We start from the raw sequence: 12118 nt of genomic DNA, 5'->3' as shown, positions 1-12118 counted from the left end.
CGACGTTATAGTCCCCTTGGTCCTCGATATGGAAAATGCCTGCCCCATACTACTCATGCAAAAACTCATAAGTGTAGACATGCATATTATCTACCCAATAACACCATGGGTCTTGTATTTCAGTGGGCATAACAAGTCCAAGAACAAATGCTAGCAAGAACCTGGTAATTTCCATTGGTTAATCATTAATGTTGATGGAGAACACTTGTTCTCCATCCGGTCTCTCAAAGAACATGCAGTTATCGTAAAAATAAGATGTTAGTGTTGGAGAATAAAGTTCAAGAAGTCTTACCATAAAAGCGGTTCCCGGCCCTACGTATGTGATCGCCCGCATGAAAACCAAGCACCATAAGTAGTGTTTTGGAACAAATCTTCGAAAGACTGTTCCGGTATTATTGTAGGAGATGTCATCTCAAAACGATGCTCTGGAACAACTGCAAATGATCCGGGAACAACCCGTAGAAAACTGGAAATTTTTTTGTGTTTACGGAGTTGGCAGTCGCGCTCCACGATGATTTTGAGTTCCAGTGTTTAGGCGCGAGTCGCGCTCACCTTGGGCGTAGGTGCACTCTGGGCAAAATGTCAGAAAAATGAGTAGGCGCTGAAGTGCACTCTCCGGGGCAAGGCTAAGTGCCTCGAGGTCATTGATGGTTGAAAAATGAGACGAAACGTGGGAAACATGAGAGTGAAAGGTGAGTGATGGAACTTAGGTGTAGTGTGGGTTGTGAGTGTAGAATGAATAAAGTTTTTATAGGTTTTAAGTTGCTAAAACGGATCGGGAAGTTGCCAAAAAGTTTTTACGGCAATTTCCAGAAATACTAAAATTTCCAAACCCGAAAACGGAAACAACTCATATTCTTGATTCTTAAACAACCCTAGTATCTTTTAGGTTGAATTTAGGATAGAACCTACCTATTTTATCAAGATTTCATCCTACCATGATATTTATTCATAGATATGCCTAATCGGCCATATTCTCATCCTGACTCCGAAATAACTTTTTAAAACGATGGTCATATAAAAATCATGCTGGAATAGATAACACCACCCCCAAACAATTTGGGAAGGTGGGATCAATATTAAACAACCCGCGACAATGAAAATAACAAGATTATATTAAATTTTTCATTCAAAGTACATTTCACTACAAAATTCAAATGAACTAACCACGGAATTAAAACTTACATTAAAATAACTAACAATAATAAAACTACAAATAAAATCATCAAGCTATACTATCCCTAAACACGCCGGTATTGGTGGCGGAGGGCATTTCGGGAGATGGCTCCGAGCTCCCTATGGGCTAAGCACCATTCGATCTTTTTTGACGACGCAATTTCGTGCCTCGATGATGTATCCTCGGAAGAAGAAGAATCCTGCGGAGGTGGAAAGCGTGCAAGCATATCGACCGGGCTGAGCTTCTAGCTCGATCCTCATCTGTTCTCACCGCCATCCTCTCATTTGGGTACGAATCTCAAAGTTATGGTGGATAGTAGCCTGTCGAGTCCGGAGGTCTTCGCAGATAGTATTGAGTGAACGCATGCCACGATGAATCACAGCCATGCGTTCTACATCTGACCAACACCTCTCCAAAGCATCAGCATCAAAACAAGTCAAGTCCTCCTCATCCTCCGAGTCATTCTCATTTCCACCATCCTCCTCGTTCTCTACCCTATCCCTAGGCAACCTCCAAACTCGTTGGACACAATTCTTATAAATACGAGGATTTCGGTGTAGGGTGAGGTAAATCCTATCAGACGTTGGAGTTGCTCTCAACTTCAGCATGATCTTGGTTATCGAAACAGGGAGAGGTGCAATAGACTTCCCTACTCCCCTAATCATGTTAAGCAAAACTCCAAGATCTGTAACTTCGTTCAAAACATTTCCGCTCCCGGAGTATCCATAGAATGTGGAGGTAGTTCGGACCGATGTCTTACATTAAAATGACCTTCTCCTTCCCTAGGGCGTTAGACCAATCCAGCGAAGCTGCGGCCGGTGGTTGCATCGAGGGATGCATGGCGAACACAATGCGAGCTTGTATTGTAGTTCCCTTCGATAATCCGCGTTCATCAACGGCTCGACCCCATTATATTGGGACTCTGTAACGCGTGGCATCTAGATGGATTCTAGGCGGAATGCCTAGAATCTCGACCAACAACCAAAGATTACTTCCTTCCTCTTCTTTGCCACCGTAACAAAATTCTACTCCCTCCAACTCCCCTCGTGTTGTAAAACCGTCGGACTAACTCTTCGTGGTAAAAGGCATCAGTCGAGTACCACAAGCTATTCCAATCTCTACTAATCATTTCGTCACCGTAAAAGCGGGTAGAAGTGGTCGCCAAGAAAAATACTTGCTCCGGCAAAATTCGACGTTGTTGAGCCATTGGAGTTTGAACTGATTTGGGGTTTGTAGAAGGTGTAGGAAGCAATGAGGGACAACCTCACAAAAAAAACGATGGTAGTGGTGGTGTGGTGGTGTGGTGGCGCGGCAGCTTGAATTTTTTTTATTTTTCGGTGGTTTGATGATTTAAATTGGTGGAGGTGGTGGTGGTACAGTTTTGAGAAGATTTGGAGTGGGTTTGGATGTTTGGCGTGGGTGTATTGGTTTTTTTTTTAGTTAGGGTTTAAAGCTTTGTTGGTTGTTAATGGCGGTTTGGAGAAGTGAATTTTTGATTTGTTGGTGTGAAGGTAAAGTAGTCTTGCAGCGGGTGGCTGAGGTGGGCCCAAGCCCATTTTTCAATTTTGTCGATTTTTAGCGCGACTTCAAACTAATATTGCCGCTTCGTTACCGGTCCGATTTTTGCGAATGAGATATGGAAATGATCAGGAGATAATTTCGAATCCAATGATCCATAAAACACTCTATTCCGACCGTGGATGACATATAAGATAGTGGAAAACACTTCAAAGTGCGTGCATGACGTACGTTATGCGAACGAATGAACTCTAAATTCATAGATTATGTCACCCCGAATCGAAATACAATTAAACGGCCTAAGCAACTCTAATGGGACATAAAACATTCTAGGACGGAAACACGAACACCCCACCCCAAACAAATTTTTACAAATTGAGAGTTTAGAAAATTTGTTTTTAAAAATGGGTCTTTTAAAGTCAGATTCCCGAGACTTCCTAGATTACTATGTTTATTATTTAATATTTTTTTATTTTTAAAAGGAAAAACAATAAGAAATAAGGACATAATTCACCCCATAGAGAAACATGACTCAAAAATCCGAGAAAACATGCAAGAGTGGAAAACGTGAATTATGTTAAACGTGAACTTAGGATCCGGTACTTACAGCCACTCACTCCCTAGGGAGGGCCCGGTTACCTTAATGGTGCACTCACCAATATCTGAAAATGAAAGAAAATGCACCAAACACAAAAACTGAGTCGTTTATAGTCAGATACTCGAGACTTTATCTAAACATATGTATGAACATGCAGTTTATCATATATCAACAACCAAAATAGTTGTGGATTATTCCATAAATAAATATCACAGAAAACATATTCAAACACAATCAAGCACCAAGATTTCCTATGACGCAACCTAGTGAACTGAAAGCGAAGTCGGATAGACCTATAACGGAACCTAGCATGCACCTTCTTTTTCATATTTGAACGAGAGGGTGTCCTAGTGAATAAGTGTGGAAAAGTGAATGGTTGTGGAAGATATGGTGGATATGGATAAGTTGTAGAAGGAAAGCATGTAAACAATGAGGATGTGGGTTTAGCACAAAACTCATTCATGGTGTAGGTAGGGACTGTCTCAAGTCTGAAAATGAAGGTGTCAAATGGTTTGTCCTTCTGAAGTATTTGTTTACTAGGTGGATTTAAAAAATTATGAAGCACAGGAGAAACAAAAGGATCAAGTGCAAACTCGAGATTCCTTTGAAAGGGTGGAAGGAGGGGAGTCGAGGTGGATGTTGTGCAAAGTAGTTCTTGATAGGGTGAATCATCGCCTGCTCTAAGAAACTCATCGAATTCCTCATCTAGATTGGTCATATCCACATTACTATGGTAGTCCTCTATATCTTTGAGAAAGTTATCTATCTCGTCCTCATCCATAATATGTGTATCGACTAGTGTATGGATGAAAATGTTGGAGTCTGAACTTCCAAAGGAAAGAAATTTGGGCATATGATTATCAGGGAACGTGTTGTTGAAAGAATCTCGAGTGAAGCTCTCGATCATGCTAACCTCTCCATCCATAGGCTAATCGGGTAAATGTGTCTTTGTTTTAAAAACATTTACTTCAACAGCAAGATGGCCAAAAGACATGGACATCAAACCATCGTGGCAATTAATGAGCGCATTGGCAGTTGCCAGGAAAGGACGCCCTAAGATGATCGGGACAGAGTCGTTAGCGACTTCTGTATCGAGGATGACAAAATCCGCTAGATAGTAGAAATCCTGAACCTTTACCAGCACATTTTCAACCACACCCTTAGGATACTTAATAGACTAATCAGCTAATTGCAACGTCATTTTAGTGGGTTGCATCTCCTCTAGACCTATTTGTCTATACAAATAAAACGGGAGTAAGTTAACACTAGCCCCCGTGTCTAATAACTTGTGTCGTCGTATAGGAATCTCCTAAGGTGCATTTAGACGATGGGATCGACCGGGGTCCTTACTTAACAATTCCATTATGTTCGGATAGAGTTGGGAATTGTTACGTTAAAAAAGCGTCTTTTGGTATATTGGTCTTACGCTAGTAGTACAACAACTCCTTAAGAAACTTAGCATGGTGTGGTAGCTTTTTAATAGCTTCGAGGAAGGGAAGGTTTATAGTTAGATTCTTGAAAACGTCCATAATCTCCTCATAATTTGTATCCCTAGTTAACATGGCTAATTTTTGTGGAAGCGGTGGTTTCTCTCTATATTTAGCATATGTATCACTGGATGTTTAACCTTGGCTTTCGTTTCTTAGGTTGTGTTTAACTGGTACCTCTACGGTGGTAGGCTCTTGTTTTTTTTGGGGTATCTAGTAAAATAGCATGTGTGTAGGGCAATTGGTGGGGTAACTATAGGCATAGTTACTTTGTTATCAACCACTCTGCGAATCCGAGAGTGGTGATGGCATTTAGCTCACCTACATTTTCATATTCATTATTAGTATTATCGGTTACCTCAAAGGCTGTGTGTTTGTTGTTTTAGGATTAGGTATTGCGTGACACGGAAACACACCTTTGGGTTGGGCTTTTATCTTGGGCCAATTTGTTGGCTTAAATTATTAACGGATTGTAGAAGGCATTTGGTTAGATTGAGCCATGGTTTGGAAAAGTTTTTGCCTCACTTGTATGAAGGTGTCAAGACGATCTAGTTGTGTGGGTGTAGTAGTCACGGGTGGTGTATTTGGAATTATCTCGTGAATTATTTTGGGGGATTTTGATAGTTATTATTTACGAGGAACGATACCTCTATTAGCATTATAATTATTATAACTACCTTGACCTTGTGCTTGAGGTTGCACTTGGTTGTTATAATTATTATAATTATCCCGACCATCCTTGTCGTGGTGGAGCTTGGATAAAAGCGTGCGTTGGCCTAACATATTGATTATTGTACCACGGAGGTGTGGCGTGTTGGTTATTTCTCCAACCGAAGTTGGGATTTTGTCTCAGGGGCGTTAGGTTCACTATTAATGGAACAAGCTTGTTCATAGGCTATAGGGGGCCGGGAGATTCGGGATGCTTAGGACTCAAATGAAACTACATGGATTTGAATTTACATTCATGACGGGGATAGGCTTTTGTTGAACAGAAATGGCCTCTACCTTTTTAGTAAGTGATTCGATTAGAGTTTTAAGCTCAGGATCGTGTTTAATTTCAAACATACCGGCGGCCTTAACTGTATTAGAAGAACTAGCGGAGCGGTGGATATCGTCACTACCCCCCCAGTTGTTATTTCGCTTAGTTTGATCCTCTAAAAATTTATAAGCCTCCGAGGCTCCTTTACTTAAGAAACTACCCTCATTCATTATGTCAAGGACTTCTTTATGGTGGTGTAGAAGTTCTTTGAAAAAGGCACGAACTAACGTGTCTTTCGCTAGGTTATGATGTGGACACTCTATAAGGAGATCGGTGAAACGATTCCAAGCCTCTGAAATTGATTCATGAGGATTTTGTCGAAAAAAATGAATCTTGGAAAGCATCTCATCCGTCTTTAGGGGTGGGTAAAATGTTCCATAAACAATTTGAACAAGTTTAGCCCACGAGTCCACAGAATTAGGCGCTTAAGCAGTTAACCAAGACGCCGCTTTATCGGCTAAGGTGAAAGGGAATACCCTCAGTTTAATTTGTTCCGCACCAACCGTAGGATGGTGGAATGTTGTTAGGACTTGTTCAATCCTACGCGATGTAGCCGATAATAAGGTTTTCATGGTCTAAACCATAAAAACGGGTAACAAATTAAAAATATTTGGGGGGATTCGGAAATCCCCCACTGGGTCTGCTAGAACGATGCAAGATTTGGGGCTATCGCTCAAGGCTTTGTAGAAGTCAGGGAGAGGAGTCTCTCCTTCTTCAGGCATTATATCAAGTGGTATGTGTAAAATAGTAGCTAGAGGTGTAGTGAGTGGTATACTAGATAGGCGTGCTTGTTGATGTTGTTGTGTAATTACGTTTGGTGTTTTTGTTCGACCAGACCTTAATCTCATACAAGGCTAAGACCAAACTTAGCTAAACACGTCAACACTCCAAACAATCCTGATATACTAGTATAAACCTCTAACAGGAGATGCGAGGTGTGGAAGAAAGGAATATCGACAAGCGCCCTTGCTTCGCTTTATGAATAGTGTCTTGTTTACGCGTGTTGATTGTGTATATAACAAATTAGAACACTGAAAAATGTGAAAAATCGAAGTTGAATCAAACTGTGGAAATCCGCAAAATTCAGCTTTCGAGGCGTGCTTCGGTGTAAACTTCGAAGTTCTGAGTGTTTTGAGCTGGTCGTCTTCGACTTCCAAGAACTTGAGCGCAGGTCGCTCCTTTGGAAGCGCAAGGCTCCGTGCAATTTTTTTTTTTCCGAGGAAGTTTAATGCTGAAAAAGACAACCATAGTTAGAATCGAACAAGGGTGGGTGGGTGTAATGGGACTTTAAGAAGAGTACATATACTACGAAAACAATGCGAAAGTGAAACTAAGATGGCAGCGGCGCCATTTGATAAAACATAAAAATATAAAAGTTTACCTACGAAATGAATGATGAAACTCAAAACGAAAGTAAACTAAAACTTATTACGTGCCTAATTTATCAAAGATTTCTACTCTCAATCCTATCGAAATAGAGTTGAGTAACAAATTCGTTCCACTCCTAGTTCTTCCGCATGGTAATGTTCTCTACGTATAAATAATCTTAACTAAAGTCTAATGAGAGATTTACGAAATGATAACTAGACTACGATGCAACTACCCACAAGATGCAACTAGTCGACTATTTAAACAACTATGGGAATACTACGTCGATTCTATGATAAGGAGTTAGAGGGAGATTGATTCCACCTTAGCTCAACTTAATCCACTAACGACGAATCATCGTAATCCAAATTAAACTGCTTCGCAGAACAATCTAGTTATTCCTAATCCCTAATTATACATGGCATTTCTACCAATTCATAACTAGCATGTGAACGATTACACCCATTCTCATGGTGAACTAATCATTTCTAGAGTGGAAAGGAAATTACGACGACTCTATGATAATCGGAATCAAGCTTTCATCAAGGCTTTTCAACCCCCTCTAATGGAGGTTTAGCCGAGAATCATCACGCTATCATTCCCAATCAAATTCGAACAAGACATGATATAAAGATTTGAACTTTACTTGTTTAAACTCAATTCCAAACTACTCATGCAATAATCTATTCAATCTAATAAAGACAAATAATTGAATCTAAGAATTGAACTAAATAAGTAAATGGAAAATGAAACTAGATTACCAAGAACACTATTTTATTAATCTAATGAATAATAAAACAATGATTCAAATACTAAATTAATAATCTACTTTGTTCTAAAGTAATTAATTAAACATGAAACTAGATTTAAAACAAGATATGAAAAACTAATTAATTAACTAATTGAAAATCTAAAACTAAGTTCTAAAACTAATTAATGGAGGCTAACTAATCTAGGTCTAACTATATACCATTAACAAAGCCACCATCAGTCATTCTCGCCTCAAGCTTCATTCTCAAGCTCTTGTTTTATACTTTGATTTTGGAGGATTGAAATCTTGAGGTACAAAATAATTGTTTCCTCCATCTTATAATTGATCAAGTCTTTGTATTTTTTTATCAAAAATCGTGCATGGGCTATTGAGTTAATTTAATTTTATTTAATTTCTCCTGAAGCTTATTTGTTACAAGGACAAATGTTTTCCATGGAATGGAATCCGTTTAGTTTAGTGGTGATCCGACAATGAAATCTAAAGATGGATGAGAATAAAAACAAACTTATTTCTCAATTGCAATAAGTGCCCAAAAGTTGATGAGGTTAATCTTTCATGGTTTCTTGAGAATAATCAAAAGGCCTCTTCTTATGGTATTGTAACAAGTCTTTGTTTGTAAAGTTGGCTTCAACAGATTTTTCATCTACTTCTGCTCCTCTGATTTGGTCAAGGCTTAGACCATTGGAAAGCTCTACCTTGCCCGTCGACACTCTTTTCGAGTCTTGAGTGTGTGGACTTGGTGTGTGTGTGTGTGTGCGGGTCGTTTTGACATAAGATAGGCCCAATTCGGTGTCCGAGTCCAAATATTTTTTTTGCCTTTGGAAAGTTCTTCACGACTTTGTGTGGTTATCGTTTTTCAAATTAATTAGTTTTTCACGGGTCTTGGTTATACTCTAGACAAAATATGACAAGTTAGGACTTTGGTATCAAAAGTTTATTTTGATTCCCGGCTTTAGAAAGGCTTTGTCTTCTTGAATCTTGGCCTTTAATCACAAAACTCCTTAGCAACCGAAAACCTTTGCTCCTTTATCTCACTAAAGTGGGTAAACATTTTCCACTAGAAATTTTTGCAAACAAACATAATGGACTTTGAAACTCTAGTGGGAAATGCATAAAAAACATAAACAATCGATTAACTCTTAATTATTACTCACATAATTGGTCTAAAAGTATGAGCCATGTTTGGGTGAGGAAGGTAAAACTACAAAAAGTTTTGGGCTCTTATCGAGACCCCGACCATCACCTTATCTTTTCATCCTAGTTACTGTTCTAATTTGGCTCTAAATTCTTTTGGGAAAGGCGTAAGAGGAAAATAAGTTAAGTGGTTTCAAGATTAAAAAAAAAATCACCGCGAATCACCATTTACTATATAGAATTTGACTTGATTGTATTTAACAAGGCTAGTTTTGAAGAAGCAAGTAATATGAAGGAGTTGCTCATGCAGTATTGCAATGCCACAGGTCAGGAAGTTAACTAGAATAAATCTAGTGCATTTTTCAACCCAAATGTTCATCACAGACATCAAAGGATACTGCTCAAGAAGTGGAAAGTATGAAAATTCTTGGACAAGGAGAAGTACTTGGGAGTGCCTATACTGCCAAGTAAAAAGAAAGGGGAAGACTTTGAATATTTAGTTGATAATCTGCAGAAAAACGTTACGGGGTGGAAAGCCAAGATACTCTCCCAAGCCATTAGAACTACACTGGTACAATCAGTAGGTCAGACAGTCCCAATATGAGAAAAACTTCGGTCCTCAGCGCTATGGACCGAAAACCGTCCTAAGCATGTTTTCACCACAAAATTTTCCATGTCAGCCAAGCTTTTAACTCTAGTTAGTGCTCCTACCATTAACCTTGTTAATAAATAATACAAATTTAAAACAACCAAACATTAGAGAAATATATGGGATATTGAAAAGTACAAGTTTTTTAGGCATTTACTTGAGAGATGGAATCACCAATATATAAGCTCTAGTTCATATAATTTTCAAAAAAATTACTCATTAAAACTGGAAGAGATTTTAGTTATAAATTTTTGGGTAAGTATATATTGTATTATGGAGATAAATCAAGCACAAAATAAGAATTCAATCAATTTTCGGATACAAAAATTTATAGTGAGAAAATAGTTTGATCTTGTGAGTAGGAAAAAAAGGAGATGGAAGAAGATGAAAATCCATATTTCTCTAAGGTTTGGTTGTTTTAAATTTGTATTATTTATTTATTTATTAACAAAGTTAATGATAACTAGAGTTAAAAGCTTGGCTGGCATGGAAAATTTTGTGTGGTGAAAACATGATTAGGACGGTTTTCGGTCCATAGCGCTGAGGACCGAAGTTTTTCTCTCCCAATATATGCCATGGGAGTCTATTCTTTACTAGTAAGCACATGTGAGAAGTTGGACCAAATAAATAGGGATTTTTGGTGGAATGGAAGTGAAAACTCCAATGCATGGCACACTCTCAGCTGGGACAAACTGTGTAGAGCTAAGATGCATGGAGAATTAGGTTTCAGAAAGGCTAGAGATATGAACATGGCAATGCTTGCCAAGCATAGCTGGAGATTGATACAAGATAAGGAGTCAGTATGGGCAAGAACATTCAAAACTCTGTACAGGTGGGACTGTTTTGCTCCAAAGACAACTCAGAAGAAATAACCTAGATCTTATTTCTGGAAAGGTGTCAAGAATAGCTTGGAAGCTATTCGGGAAGGCTTAGTGTGGTCATTGGGCAATGGCAGCAGCATAAGAACTTTTACTGAACCTTGGATGATACTAAACAACAAGCCATCGACACTCTCCAACCATGTTAAAGCAGACCTCTCCTTCTCAGCAGTGGACAAGAGTAAATATGTAAAGGACTTGGTAGCAGAGGACAACACAAATTGGAACCAAGAAAAGCTGGGAGAATTGTTTCTCACGCCAATCAAGAAACACATCACCCTCATATCAGTGAGGTCAGATACACAGGATCGAATTATATTGTGGAGAGATAGTAAAGGAAACCTCACAGTCAAATCAGCTTACAAGTTGCTCACAAAGGAAACTGAGAGAGGAGAAAGCTCAAAATGCAATTATTCTTCTATAAAAAGAATATGGAGTTTAGAACTTGATACTAGTACTCAGCTATTCTTATGGAAATTGTATATGGGAGGCTTAGCCACTGGGGATGTCATGTTGAGAAGACAATTCAAAGGAAATGTGAGCTGTGTTTTCTGCTGGAAGGAGATAGAAACAGATTACCACGTGTTTTTTGGCTGTGAATGGTCTAGAAGATTGTGGATGGGATCTATACTTGGCCAAAGAATGATGCAGAACAACGATAAAAACGCCATATTTGCACTTGATTCACTTCTGAACTGGGGTATTCATAAACAAGACTCTGAAAGAAAATATGCAAAAATATATGCAATTTGTTTGCTATCAGCAACATGGGCTTGCCGAAACAAGTTTAAGTTTAAAGGACAAGAAATAAAGGTTCAGGACATCTACAAGAATGTGTACACACACAGAGCAAGTCACTGAAGCATATAAGAAGGAGACAGATACTCCCAGGAAGACTGCAACATCAGATACGATGGTTGAGTTCACAAGAGCAGAACAAATGAAACATGAGAACTAGCATAGGATATATGGCAATGGAGCTTATGAGAAAGACACAGGAAGAGGAGGAGGAGCAGCAATATGTAAAGGACAGGATGGGAGGCTAATTGGAGCAGTATACAACAATTTTAAATGTCAAAATGCAATGCAAGCAAAATGTAGAGGAGTAGAGCTTGCGATAATATTGGCACATAAACTATAGACTAAGAACATGGTAATACTATGAGACAATCAAAGGCTTGTGAAAACTCTGGCAGCAGGAGAAAACACCATTGTGTGGGATTCTAAAGATGACTATAATAGGCTCAAAAACACTATGCGAGAATATAATGAGAACTATCCATCAGTGATTGTTAAATTATTTTGGTTGAACAGAGATAGTAATAGAGACGCTAACCAGCTTGCAAAGTGGGCCAACAAGTATGCAGGGATTAGCCCCCCACCTTGTTGGTTGCAGAATTATGTAACACCACTTTTTAAAGTTTAAGTAAGAATGGAAGTTGAATATCGTCAAAAAAAATGGTATTTACCTTTAATTGTGTCTTGTTTTGGGGATTGG

Source organism: Coptis chinensis, chromosome 1, assembly GCF_015680905.1.
Source record: "Coptis chinensis isolate HL-2020 chromosome 1, ASM1568090v1, whole genome shotgun sequence".
Taxonomy (NCBI): Eukaryota; Viridiplantae; Streptophyta; class Magnoliopsida; order Ranunculales; family Ranunculaceae; genus Coptis; species Coptis chinensis.
The sequence above is the reverse complement of the archived record's forward strand: the minus strand, read 5'-3'. Positions refer to the sequence as shown.